Source organism: Sinohyriopsis cumingii, chromosome 1 (genome assembly GCF_028554795.1).
Source record: "Sinohyriopsis cumingii isolate HCF-2022 chromosome 1, ASM2855479v2, whole genome shotgun sequence".
NCBI classification, from domain to species: domain Eukaryota; kingdom Metazoa; phylum Mollusca; class Bivalvia; order Unionida; family Unionidae; genus Sinohyriopsis; species Sinohyriopsis cumingii.
In genome coordinates this window covers 88,644,238-88,659,613 of record NC_142961.1, presented here as the reverse complement: position 1 = coordinate 88,659,613, position 15,376 = coordinate 88,644,238, and the positions used below count along the sequence as shown (strand labels likewise).

Here is a 15,376-nt window from a genome sequence, read left to right as displayed (position 1 = left end):
GTCCTATCATCTCATACATCTTTATTAAATTTTTAAAACATATATAGATAAGTGATATATCTATGATTTTTCAAAACATTTGTTTAATCTCTTAAAGGGTTTTGGGAGTAGGATAGTAGGTAAATAAGGCCTAAATGACTCTTTCCTCCAAATTTGATTGGAAATATAAATTTGTCTGAGTGTCTGTAGAGGTGGTATAAATTCTTGATTGAAATGTATGACCAATGTGAATAACCAAACTGATGCTTCAAGCATTGGGTGATTTTATTGATATCATATTGAGGGGTAGGATCTCAAATTTCCATTATAAGTAGCTATAATTTCTTCAAATTGACCAGCATCTGAAAGTCCTAGTCCATAAAGTAAAAGAGTGAGTGGTTTTGATTTTTAACGTAGCTTTAAACAAAATTCAGTCATATCGCTACAATGTCTGCAGTGTGGCAGTTTATAGTGATGTCTAGTGCTGGAGCATCATGCCACAGACATGTAGTATGATGATCCACCCAGTCATATTATCCTGACACCAGGCCGTCCAGTCATAACACTAACCTCTTAATGCTGAACGCCAAGCGAGGCAGCTGTTAGTACCATTTTTATAAGTCTTTGGTATGACTTGGCCAGGGATCGAACCCACAACCTCCCACATCCACCATAAAGTAAAAGAAGCAAGTAGCTAATATCTAGATTCCTGCAGAAAATGCTTATAATGAGGTAGTAATTAGATCTAGTATGCACTGGATTTAGATACAGTATTAGGTTTTATTTTACAAATGTAGCTTTGATTATACCTTATATACATGCTTATAAATCAAGTCAAACTGCAAACAACAAATTCCTTATCTGCCTTAGAATAATGCACCTGCAGATCATGATCTATGCTGTTTGTTCTACTGATTACTCTTAACAAACTGCACAGACCCAGATCTGGCAGTGCTTTATGCAACAGCAGATTTGTGTCAGTGTAGTTAGCATTTAGACTCATTTTATAAGAGTACATATGGTAAGTGGTGAAAGATTATAATGGCTACTGACCAACTCACTCTCTAAATAGGCATAATTGCCTTCTACTTCGATTTCTCAATTTTCTTACCTGGCCTTTAAGTGTAAATTGATTTTGATACAGTTAAATCTGATGGAGTTTGATGAATTGATATTCACTGAGATATCACTTAAACAAGAGTTTTCTAAATTATGAAATAGCTATTTCGAACTACTGTGAACTGTTCAGGAAGGATATTGCTACTCGGTGGTTGAAGGTTTTGTTTATGTAAAAAGACATTCTGGAAATAGGGCAGGTTACAAATTAAGTGGCTGTAGTGCAATGAATAATAATTTGGCAGATACAAATATTCCTTGTGGGCAGTGTCTTAAACCCTACAAACTTTATAATATGACACTTAAGTTTCAATATGCACAGTTAATGAAGACAAAGTTCACAAGGTGAAATTACCCTGCAACCTGATGGGAAGTCACTCCATTATACAACTGAAAGGGTTGTCTCCCTAAAAATGGAAATTGTAGCAAACTTTTATCCTTTATTTCAGTAATTTAGACTACCTATCATATAATACACACAAAAAACCAGGTCACTATATTGGAGTACACTGCACATCTTAAAGTGTATCAGTCACATTTTCGTCTAGCTAATAAATGCTATATGAACTGTGGATTTTGAGGTGAAAACAAGCTTTAGAATTTTTATTACGATGGATGGGCACTCAAATGCTTATTTTATATTTTTTCAATGATTTTGGTAAATGTTAAAAAATACACAGTGTTCATCATGAACAAATAGCAAAATATATTTGGAACAGTAGTTGCTAAAAACTCACTGAAGCAATGTCATCTTCATATCTACCCACTTAACTATGAAGTGTATGGCTAGAGCATATAGAAAAGTCCAGAGGAAATAAAGATGTCATCCTCTGCACAGATATGTATCCATAAATTGTATTGTTTAGGTTACATAGATTGTGTTGACTGATTTACCTTTCATGCCAGTTTTGAGACATACAACTTTTTAATGTCTGAAAAAGTTCATGCATGAAAAGTTTTTAATTGTACATATATTTTTACTGGATGAAATTAAATAATCTTCATGAAATCCGCCACTATGAATGTATCAATTTAATTATAATATGTATCTTAAGCTTTTTCTGATGATTTTTGAATGTATCAATTTAATTATAATATGAATCTTAAGCTTTTTCTGATGATTTTTGAATGTATCAATTTAATTATAATATGAATCTTAAGCTTTTTCTGATGATTTTTTAATGTATCAATTTAATTATAATATGTATCTTAAGCTTTTTCTGATGATTTTTTTTCTTCTAAATATTTATTACATGTATTTAGATTGCCATTAATAATTTACTTAATGTTATTTTCAATTTCATCAATCAGTCTTCTCTTGGTAACCCAAAAGACTGATGCATGCTAATTAGAGAAATTCAAGGAACATAGAAAGAGAAATCTTGTGAATCTTTGATTGTAAATGATATAGTTGACAATGAAGAAAAGGCTTTAAGTGATGTCAACTCTAGAAACCAAACATTTACTTCGTATTTCCAAACTAGTCCTACAAAATTTATTTTACCCTGTTCTTGATAACATTACCAAGGATCTTGTTTAAAATGTTTTTGTAGATATAAATTGATTGACGCCCTAAACACAATCAGTTAATTATCCACGATGCTGCAAATTCAGTATCTCCTTACAAACTTCAGTGTTTCAAGATCAATGGAAATCGGCATAAGAATAGTTCCAATCCCACTGACAAACTGTATTGTCCTGTATCTTTGCTTTTTACTTTTCTAATGTTTTTGAGAAGTGTGTATATAAATGACTAACACTATTTTATAAAATGGCATAATTTCACATAATCAGGTTTTTCACAGATAATTTGACATCACACCTTTGAACAGACATTTACAATACAGATTTTGTTTGTGCTAGACTGATGTAAGGAGAGAGGACCATTTTATTGTGATGTTAGCACATTTTTCAACAGAGTTTGGCATGAAGGGTTGCTCTGAAAAGTAAAAAGTGTTGGTGTTGATTTGTACGTGTACATGCATTTAATATGAAGTATCTGGTAATAGATATGATCTAAATTAAGTGTACTTTTACGTTTGTAGGTCTTTGTCCATAGTGTGTTTAAGACATACCTGCAATAATAAGACAATTTCACACTAAAGAACATGATTTTTGACTCCCAGACCCCTGCCAAAGGAAATATTTCAAAAGAGTATGAAAAGAAAAAAAGAGAGGAACTTTCTTGATGCTAAAATATATACCAGTTATATGTAACCTTTTAAAATAGTAAAAGTGAAGTTTATGGAAAACTATCCCCACTGGATAGTTTATACAGTTGCCATAGAAGCTATTCAAAGACAAAGAAGATGGAGATAAACAGTCACCATTCCTCAAATTACTTAGACTGACAATAGGTCTCTAACTTTGCATTGCTAGTCCTGTTGTGGGAAAGTCCATTAGACTTTGTTATACTTTGATGCCTTGAAGTGTACTTTTAAGCCATCTTTATAAAAAAAATTATTTTCTAGTTCATGATCAGCTGCATTGTTTATTTACTTTACTCCATAGATGATATAAAAAAATGGGATAATTTATTTAATTGGAATGGCAAAGTTAGGAATGGTGTGGAAGGGTGATTTACTTCTGAAGGCAAAATTGTTGAAATGCAGGTGTGTTTCACGGAAAGGATGAGGCATATGTTAAACAAGCAAAGCCTAGCAAAACTAAGTGTCAGAACTTCTGGTTGACAGAGTGTGAAGCACAGCATCAAGGAGGAGCATTTACCCTTTGGTTCATATTTCAAACACCATATCAACGTTTGTCATTCTGGAGTATGTGACATCTGTTGACAATGCACACTTCAATCCCTGAAGTAAGGTAAATAATCATTGACAGAGCAGGACACAAGAGCTATAGTGTTTTCTAGTACACAATAACATCAAGTCTCAAATGATTGCAAAGGTGAACACTAATGACACACATTACACTCAAACCTTTCAATAAACTATTGAGACAAAGTCTGCCCCTTCAATGAACTATTGAGACAAAGTCTGCCCCTTCAATAAACTATTGAGACAAAGTCTGTCCCTTCAATAAACTATTGAGACAAAGTCTGCCCCTTCAATGAACTATTGAGACAAAGTCTGCCCCTTCAATGAACTATTGAGACAAAGTCTGCCCCTTCAATAAACTATTGAGACAAAGTCTGCCCCTTCAATAAACTATTTAGACAAAGTCTGCCCCTTCAATGAACTATTCAGAACAGCAAAATCTGCACCTCCATTGAACTACTGAGAGTAGCAAAGTCTGCAAATGAGAAGTTAATACTTAATTCCTATGTCAAATGTATTTTAAAAGCAAAAACTTTTTTATGCCTGTGGTTGTTATATGTGAATGCGTGAACATGTGTGTACGATGATGATGTTATGTGACAATAATAAATCTACTAGCTTATTTGGGGGGGAGTGTAGTTAATATTTCAATGAAAAACACATTTTATTTTATTTTATTCATATTTGAATTTCGAGTAATTTTCTGTGGGCTTTATGAGTGGATATCTTTCAGTTGTGCAAAATTGAGTATTTGGGTCACATGCACTGCTCCACTTGGAACCAAAAACAAGTGTTGAGTCTAAATGTACCCTATGTGCTATCTGAAAGGTGGCAGATATGACAAGATCAGCTTTATACCTGCATTGTTTCTGTTTGGAAACAAATTATACAAACATTCAATTGTAGTATTTTCCAACATAATGACAGGTCTACAAGATATTTCCATTATTAGAATACATGTAAATTAATTGTGCAAAATGAATAGGTCTTCCATGGTTTCTGGCACAAAAATGGCAGCCAGTTTTGGAAAGTAATTACATGTTACAAGGGTTATCCAAGTAGCTGGCAAGACCAAGAACTTCATCATAGTGTGTGCTGTGTGGCAGGAACATCCCTTGCTGTCCACCATCAATATTATCATTGTTTTTCTCACAGAGTATAAGAATTGTTGTAGCTTTTCTAAGTTATTATTTTGCATATAGATTATATAGCTGATGTTATTCGGGTTTATTTTGTTTATTATCAAAGGAAATAGATGATATACATAATTATCACCAAACAATGGTAATGCCAGTATTAAATTATTTTCCCCAAACTATTTCTTTCAAGATCTGGAGTTTTACTAAAAATGATACAATTGGTTAAATTTATTACAATTATAATCTTTAAGTTGGAATCAACAATATTCTAATTTATTAATCTGGGAGGTATGTTGATTGCAATGGAAAGGGGCTAATTGCTAATAAAGGAGAGGCGCTAATTGGCAATATAAGAGAAAGACTAATTGCTAATAAGGAAGGGGAACTAATTACTAATATGTTGCTTTGAGTTTAATACCATATTTCAGTGCATGATAGGCTGCTACACATGTCAGCCAGTAAAGCTGGTGGAGGAAGAACCTGGGTAAACCCCAGTAAATACCACTGACCCACTGGAAGCCACTGGCAAGCTTTCTTACATTCCCACATTGGCCAAGACCAAGACTTGAACAGACATTAACAGAGGTGACATGGCAATGATTGGTAAAGACTTGAACAGACATTAACAGAGGTGACATGGCAATGATTGATAAAGACTTGAACAGACATTAACAGAGGTGACATGGCAATGATTGGTAAAGACTTGAACAGACATTAACAGAGATGACATGGCAATGATTGGTAAAGGCAAGCACTTTGGATAACACCATGGGGGGGGGGGGGGCAATTACTAATAATGGAGATGAGATAAATGTTAATACTAAAGAGGGGTTAATTCCTAATATGAGATAAATGCTAATACTGAAGAGGGTTTAATTCCTAATATGAGATAAATGTTAATACTAAAGAGGGGTTAATTGCTAATATGAGATAAATGTTAATACTAAAGAGGGGTTAATTCCTAATATGAGATAAATGTTAATACTAAAGAGGGGTTAATTCCTAATATGAGATAAATGCTAATACTGAAGAGGGGTTAATTCCTAATATGAGATAAATGCTAATACTGAAGAGGGGTTAATTCATAATATGAGATAAATGCTAATACTGAAGAGGGGTTAATTCCTAATATGAGATAAATGATAATACTGAAGAGGGGTTAATTCCTAATATGAGATAAATGCTAATACTAAAGAGGGGTTAATTCATAATATGACAGAGGAACTAAATCTTATCTCAAGCAGATAGGGGGTCATGCTTTCAGTTACACAGTGATGGATATTTTTGTATAGTGTTTAATGAATTTTCAGGTTTCATGACCTCATGAATCTTGCAAAATATGAACTTCATTTCTTCTAAATTATCTGTGGAAAAAAAGGTTTCTAATGGCCTGTCGTCAAGACTTGAACTTGATTAGTATGTATAGCCAGATTGACATATATTGGTAATATCATTCCATCTAAATTAAATTGGTGGACAGTTGGGTTGGTTAGTTGACTGTCTGATTAAATATATATATCAGCTTTCATGATTGCTGGAATATTTTTTTCTCAACTGTTACGGGATATCAGATGATTTTTAAGATTTCTGTATATCGTATATACATGCTTATACGTCAAGCCAAACTGCAAACAACAAAAATCCTGATCTGTTATAGCATAATGCACCTGCAGATCAGTGTCTATGTTGTTTGTATTGCTGACTACTCCTACAAACTGCAAAAGACCCATATCTGCTGGCACATTATCCAATGGCAGATCTGGGTCTGTGCAGTTTGTAATTGGACCATATAAATGAGTATATAAGGAGGTAGCTTTTTCTTGGGAATTTTCTTTTCTCTTTTCATTTTAGTGTCACCAAAAGTCCCAGTTTTTTGTATGCTAATAACATGAACCTGAAAATGTGTGATTCCAGGGGTTCTTACAGAATAATTAAAGTATTGCCTACTCAGTTATGGCAGAATGGTGAGAATATTGTACAAAACAATGTACCTTTTCATCTTCCTTGATTTGAAAGGAAAAAAATACTGTGCTTCATGGAGACTTCATTTTGTCCAACCACTTCCAAAAACCTAAGATTCAATTCAGTCAATTGATGGGTGAATTTAGTGACTCAATGGAATAATTGGTTAGTCTCATCTTTAATAAATTGTAGTTTAAACTTTCTGGGTGATACTTCAGAGTCTGGTAACTTGAACAATATTAATATGAAATGTGATTTATTTAGACTTGAAGTCTGACATACCCTTGTTTTCATACATATATACACAGTGAAGCCATGTTAATCAAGACATTTTATCTGACTGTGAACCCATATCAATCCAGACTTTTTATCTGACAGTGAAGCCATGTTAATCAAGACATTTTATTTATAGTGAAGCCATGTTAGTCCAGACATTTAATTTGACAGTGAAGCCATGTCAATCAAGGCATTTTATTGGACAGTGAAGGCATGTCAATCTACACTTTTTATCTCACAGTGAAGCCTTATCAATCCAGACATTTTATCTGACTTCTAAAAATCAAACTTCATGTACCTATTGCAAGAAGAAAGGACATGTTATTTCTGATTGCTACAAATTGAAAACTAGGCATCAGAATAAAGACAGACCTATTCCAAATGCTCTTATTTCTAAGAGGTCATGGTCACAGTCATATATTGAAAGCAGTACATTTCTTGGGTCTATTTAACCCCACTCTGATTTTATTATGGAGAATTATGAACCATTTATGTCAAAAGGTTCTATAGCACTCTTGGGTGATTCTGCCAATCCTATCCCTATTAAAATCTTAAGGGACACAGGAGCTTATCAGAGTCTTTTATTATTGTCAGGTACTTTGCCTTTATCTGAGAAGTCTTCTTCTAATGAAAGTGTTCTTATTCAGGGAGTAGAGTGCGGCTTTGTTAATGTTCCTCTCCATTGTGTACATTTGTCATCAGACTTAGTTTCTGGACCCATGACAGTCGGAACAGTTTCTGTTTTACCCATTGAGGGCATTCATTTATTACTAGGCAATTACCTAGCTGGAGACAAGGTTGTGGTTAATCAACTTGTAACTGACAAGCCTTGCTTGGATCAGAAAGTCGATTGAATTGAAAAAGAATTCCCTGATGTATTTCCAGCTTGTGTAGTTACCGGAGCTTTGGCAAAGAAAGCTCTTGAGAATGATGTTGATAAGGAAAGTATTCCTTTAGCTGACACATGTATTGGTCAGGTTTTTGATGAGGTCACTTTCACTTCTTGTTTGGATCAATCAGAAGGTATTGATCACAATGATCCTCTTTTAATGACTCATTCTCTTTATTCTAATCAGGGTGATAAACGACAATCACTTGTTGTCGAACAGGAAAAAGATCCTGAGATCTCCTCTTTGTTTCAGAAAGCCATTAGTGAAACTGAAGCTACTGAAGTTCCTGTCTGTTATTTCATTAAAAATGGAATGAGAAAATGGCAACCTCCCGAGGTACCTGCTGATGACGAATGGTCAGTGAACTATCAAATTGTAGTTCTGAAACCTTACACACAGGAAATACTTAGTCTGGCCCATGAAACTCCATTGGCTGGTCATTTAGGGATCAATAAAACTTATCACAAGATCTTAACTCACTTCTATTGGCCAAAAGTCAAAAGTGATGTTGGTAAATACTGTAGATCTTGTCATACCTGTCAAATGGTAGGAAAACCAAATCAAAAAATTCTCAAGGCTCATCTACAACCTATTCCTGCCTTTGACGAAACAATTCAGTAGAATTATGGTAGATTGTGTTGGTCCCTTACCTAAGACGTCCCTTACCTAAGACCAAGTCAGGTAGCCAATACCTGTTGACCATTATGTGTGCATTAACAAGGTTTCCAGAGGCAATTCCCTTGAGGAATATAAAATTTAAAATAATAGTAAAAGCTTTGATAAAGTCTTTTACTCAATTTGGCCTTTCTAGCTCTATCCAATCGTGTCAAGGGTCAAATTTTAGGTCTGGAACTTTTCAGCCTATTATATACTTGAATCTGGCATTCAGCAATTCAAGTCAGAAGTGAAGTTATGGTTTGACAAAAATTAAAATGGAGAGAACCGTTGAGTTTTGTAATAATGGAGTTCTGTCTCTCTTGCTCATTCTTCACAATTTTCTTCAGATTAGATATTACGGCCCTTACAAGGTTAAGAAGATAATAAATGAGTTAAATTATAATATTAGTGCTCCTGGGATCTAAATAAATTATAGGAGCACCAGTTTATTGAAAGAGATAGCCAGGTTAAACATACAACTAATGTAGTTATACCTGTCCCACTCAGTGAAGATTTAAGTGAAGGAATATCATCAGATTCTACTGACAGAGTGACAGATCTTCAGAATTCAGAAATTGTGAAAGATCTGGACCAGAAACTTTCACATTTGCAAGAGCAAGAAAAAAATGAACTTAAACAGTTATTATTTGAATATGAGCACTTATTTCCAGATGTTCCTAAAAGGACAAATAAAATTTTCCATGACATTGAAATTGTAAATTCCAAACCAGTCAAACAACATCCATACAGGATGAACCCTCTTAAACAGGAATACTTGAAAAAGGAAATTCAATATTTGCTGGAGAATGATTTTATAGAGCCAGTAAAAGTGGCTGGGGTTCATCATGCTTACTTGTTCTAAAACCAGATAAAAATGTCCATATGTGTACTAATTATAGGTAGATGAATAGAGTGACAAAAACAGATTCATTCCCATTTAATCGATGACTGTATTGATAAGATCGGGAATGCCAAGTATGTCACCAAATTTGACCTTCTGAAGGGATTTTGTCAGATTCTACTAATGAAAAGAGCAAAGGAAATTTTGGCATTCGTGACTCCAGATGGACTTTACCAATATAAAGTAATGCCATTTGGGATGAAAGAAGTACAAGTATATTTCAACGCCTCATGAATATGATTACCTCTGGTCTAGACAATTGTGATGCTTACATCGATGATGTCATCATCTACAATGACATCTGGAAAGAACATTTAGCAACAATTCGGAAATTCTTTGACAGACTCACAGATGCATGTTTGACAATTAATTTATCTAAAAGTGAGTTCTGCCATGCTAGTGTTACATTTCTGGGACACATCGTGGGACATGGACAAGTTAAACCTATAGATGCTAAGGTCAAGGCTATCTCTGAATTTCCCATGCCTGTAAATATAAAGCAACTGATGCAATTTTTGTTCCAATTTTTCTATAATTGCTGAACTCTTGACAAATTTACTGAATAAGAAAAACAAGTTCCTTTTGGATTAAAAAATGTCAGCAGGCTTTTGACAAGTTGAAAGCCATACTTGAAAGTGTGCCATTTCTTACAGCTCCAAATTTCAGCCAATCATTTAAATTGTCTGTTGATGCAAGTGATGTTGGGTTTGGAACAGTTTTGACTTATAAAGATGAAAGTGGTATTGATCATCCAGTGTGCAATTTTTCCAAGAAATGAAATAAGCAAAAAAGGAATTATTCAACAATTGAGAAGGAATGTTTGGCTTTGATATTGACATTACAACATTTTGAAGTTTACCTTGGTTCAGCTCCTTCCTCGATTGTTGTATTTAGTGACCAAAGCCCACTTACTTCCTTTGGCAAGATGAAAAATAAAAAGCAAAGACTACTAAGGTCAAGTTTGTTGTTACAGCAATATAATCTTGATATCAGGCACATCAAGGGAAAAGATAATTTAATAGCAATTGCACTTTCCCTTGTATAGATATGTATTATTTCATGTACACTGTTTGTAATTCATAAGAGTACTTCTTATGTTTTTCTTGAAACTCGCATATAATTAATCTATGGTAAAAAGAAAGCTTTATCATATAAATCTTTCTTTTTTTTAAGGGGGAAGGAGTTACATATATCTGATTTAATTCATATTTATTTTAATTTAATTGTTTGTCAGTTTTAAAATTGTTCTTCTATTATATGCTATTATAATGTAAATTTATTCACTGGAGATGATATATTTCCAGAAAATCGGTTGACCTGAATCATTCTTTTGTAAACACATCTAAATCCTGACCTTGTTTCAGAATTTGTAGTAACCTTCGCAAACCAGTTCTGTTTTATTTTAAAATGATTGGTTCTTGCCAGGGTCATTTTTGGTGTATGTGATATAAACATGATCATGTGACCCCCCCCATTCGATTTTGCAATTCCAGTTTTTCCATTACTGCGCATTTATTAGTTTGAATAGAGATGCATAGAGAGAGATTTCTCAGTTTTGGGCTTTTTACACTGATGTCAAGTTATTTTGTTGTAGCTAGATTTTGAGTTATAATTTTCTTCAGATCAGTTGGATTTCAAAAGGATTAATTTTTTCTGGAAATATTTTGACAGTAAATCAAGACATTTTATCTGACAATGAAGCCATGTCAATCCAGACTTTTTATCTGACAGTGAAGCCATGTTAATCAAGACATTTTATCTGACAGTGAAGTTATGTTAATCAAGACATTTTATATGATGGTGAAGCCATGTTAATCAAGGTATTTTATCTGACAGTGAAGCCATGTCAATCCAGACATTTTATCTGACAGTGAAGTTATATTAATCAAGGCATTTTATCTGACAGTGAAGCCATGTCAATCCAGACTTTTTATCTGACAGTGAAGTTATGTTAATCAAGACATTTTATATGATAGTGAAGCCACGTTAATCAAGGCATTTTATCTGACACTGAAGCCATGTCAATCCAGACATTTTATCTGACAGTGAAACCATGTTAATCAAGACATTTTATCTGACAGTGAAGCCACATTAATCAAGACATTTTATCTGACAATGAAGCCATGTTAATCCAGACATTTTGTCTGATAGGGAAGCCATGTTAATCAAGACATTTTATCTGACAGTGATGCCATATCAATCCAGACATTTTATCTGATAGTAATGCCATATCAATCCAGACATTTTGTCTGATAGGGAAGCCATGTTAATCAAGACATTTTATCCGACAGTGAAGCTACACTAATCAAGACTTTTTATAGACATTGAAGCCATGTTAATCCAGACTTTTTATCAGACAGTGAAGCCATGTCAATCCAGACTTTTTATCTGACAGCGAAGCCATGTTAATCAGGACATTTTATCTGACAGTGAAACCATATCAATCCAGACTTTTTATCTGACAGTGATGCCATATCAATCCAGACATTTTATTTGATAGTGATGCCATATCAATCCAGACATTTTATCTGACAGTGAAGCCATGTTAATCAAGACATGGTGTCTGAATCCAAATGCAATGGCTCTGGATTGTGTTTCTTGGATGATTCTTGGAAATGTATTCTTCATGAATGCCAAGAAAAGTATTGGAAACTAAAATATAGGAATTAATTAACATGGTATGAAATGTGAATAAGAGAGTAATTATAGAATGAATCTTACATTCAAGTACATGATTAATATCTTCATACAACTGGGGTGAACTGGGTCTTTATCCATCATGTAGTTTTCAATTTGCAGACAGAACATTTTATGTTGCATATATGGGGCATGGAATGAATTTAGGGTTTGTTTCTGGATGCATCCAAACACATCCATTTCAGAGAGATTTTCATTGAACTGGATGCTTAGTGGTGTAAAAGACACTGGGGGTATAGGACCCAAGATTTTCAAGTTTTGTCCCCTTTTTTCTCCAAATATAACATTTATCATTCCTTATGCAAAGGTGCTTCCATCCATAGGCAGTTCAAATTGGTCTGATTTAGATTTAATGTCAAAAAGTCTAATATCTAAAAACAAACTGGTTCTGAATCTGTCAAATTTTAGATTAAAAAAAATCAGGCCTCAAAATTTAAGTTTTTTTAACACCAGTAGAAGGTCTATATTATTTCATATCATTACAGAACTACATCTTTCTTTTTTCTTGTAATACCAATTGCTTTGGTGTGCCTTAAATGTCTTCTGTGATGTTGATGTTGCAGAGCTTGGAAGTAGGGTATAACCTCATGACACATAAATGTGGCATGTGGGGTTAATGAGAAAAATAATGCAGCGTATATACAATGATCCAGCTAGATGGAAATAGTGACCCCCCACTTCTTCAGCCCTTGGAGCTCTTCTAGCCTCTCTCCAGGTCACCATACAACCAACTTTAATCAGTTAGTGTCATCAGTTTTATTCCATTGACTTTTATTATTTGATTTATGATAAAGATGAATGTGCTCTTGTCTGCTTCTACATTCAAAAGATGAAATTCAAAATGTTGTCATCTGCATCAAGTCCAGTTGTTGCCAAAAATTGCCCCTTAGTCCAGTCAGTGCCCATTCCTTTTAAAACAATGTCCCTTTTGCTAAATGCACTCTCTTCTTCTCCATCCGTAATTCTGTGTGTGTGTGTGTGTGTGTGTGTGTGTGTGTGTGTGTGTGTGTGTGTGTGTGTGTGTGTGTGTGTGTGTGTGTGTGTGTGTGTGTGTGTGTGTGTGTGTGTGTGTGTGTGTGTGTGTGTGTGTGTGTGTGTGTGTGTGTGTGTGTGTGTGTGTGTGTGTGTGTGTGTGTGTGTGTGTGTGTGTGTGTGTGTGTGTGTGTGTGTGTGTGTGTGTGTGTGTGTGTGTGTGTGTGTGTGTGTGTGTGTGTGTGTGTGTGTGTGTGTGTGTGTGTGTGTGTGTGTGTGTGTGTGTGTGTGTGTGTGTGTGTGTGTGTGTGTGTGTGTGTGTGTGTGTGTGTGTGTGTGTGTGTGTGTGTGTGTGTGTGTGTGTGTGTGTGTGTGTGTGTGTGTGTGTGTGTGTGTGTGTGTGTGTGTGTGTGTGTGTGTGTGTGTGTGTGTGTGTGTGTGTGTGTGTGTGTGTGTGTGTGTGTGTGTGTGTGTGTGTGTGTGTGTGTGTGTGTGTGTGTGTGTGTGTGTGTGTGTGTGTGTGTGTGTGTGTGTGTGTGTGTGTGTGTGTGTGTGTGTGTGTGTGTGTGTGTGTGTGTGTGTGAAAATCTGTTCTTTAAAACATTCAGCATACTCATGCAGAGAGTACAGCGACTTTGTTCTTTCAGGATCTTTGTGCATTACTGGTAAGGACCAAGTCATTTCTTTACATCAAATGAAATGGTCCTTGCATTATTGGTAAGGACCAAGTCATTTCTTTACATCAAATGAAATGGTCCTTGCATTATTGGTAAGGACCAAGTCATTTCTTTTTACATCAAATGAAATGGTCCTTGCATTATTGGTAAGGACCAAGTCATTTCTTTTTACATCAAATGAAATGGTCCTTGCAAAGGAGACAAGAAAAAACAACTAATTATGTCCCAAAAAAATGGTCTTAATATACATGTATTGGTTGATGAAGGAGTGAACATCCCTACTAAATCTTAAATTTTAATCAATATTATCTTTATTATCTGTTTGAAACTTGAGATAAATAAGCTTTTATAATGTAAAACATATCACACTGTTTTAGTGCAACTCTTTATGTGTTGTTGTTGTACAGAAACATAGAGCTTTTCAATTTGAGAACTGTGCTCACTGATTCTCAAAGCTGGTAAACCACTCTGGCACTTATTTCTCAGCTTGCCAATCAATTAAAAAGCAATTAATTGAAATAAATTTGATTAGATTGTGGTTATAAACATACAGCTGTGCTAGGTAATTTCAGTACAACAGCAGCAGCTGTATCAAATTGAACCTTGTGGTTCTACAAAGATGTGTAGAGCTGATAGATGCAGACACACTTCACTTCAAAGACTTAAATGAGATGTAAAATGTATCAGGAAATGCTGCCTTGTTACCTGTCAGATGAGATGCTGGTTGACACTGGATTAGTTTACAGGTACTCTATCATTCTATGGAAACTGAGTTATTTGGCGCATTTATCAATACAGGTGCATATTTGTGTTTTAATATCTTTATATTCAAACTAAAGGGGTGGGATAGAGGGAGGGGAGGAGATGTTCATTTTTGTTTGTTTGTTGCTGTTTGGTCATTTTATATGCAGCAATTTCATAATGAGCACTACTTACAAGAAGGTCCATGGAGATGAAAATATCAAATATTAATTTTCTGTTTATTCTGACACATCTTTGAGATTGGTTATGAAATGTGTTGTTGTATTTTTACATTATTTGTATGCACCTACCTTGTCTATGGAAGGGACATTTTAAAGTGTTATTCATGTCAGTCTATCCATCCATCTGTCACAGCTAATAATTTGTTGTTTCTCAGTAACCTTGAAGGACTACATGGGTTGCAATAAAATTCGGTAAATTTGTATAAAGATTTACATTAAAAGGCTTAGGTTGGTAAATTTGTATAAAGATTTACATTAAAAAGGCTTATGTTGGTAAATTTGTATTAAGATTTACATTAAAAGGCTTAGTTTGGTAAATTTGTATGCAGATTTACATTAAAAAGGCTTAGGTT

The 15,376-nt window shown here is 34.4% G+C and overlaps 1 protein-coding gene across 1 annotated transcript in view; it reads left to right on the top strand.

Moving 5' to 3' along the window:
• LOC149807303 (receptor-type tyrosine-protein phosphatase delta-like) overlaps positions 1-15,376 on the top strand; it is a 434,670-nt gene that overhangs the window by 13,130 nt on the left and 406,164 nt on the right. The gene's annotated exons all lie outside the window — the stretch shown is intronic.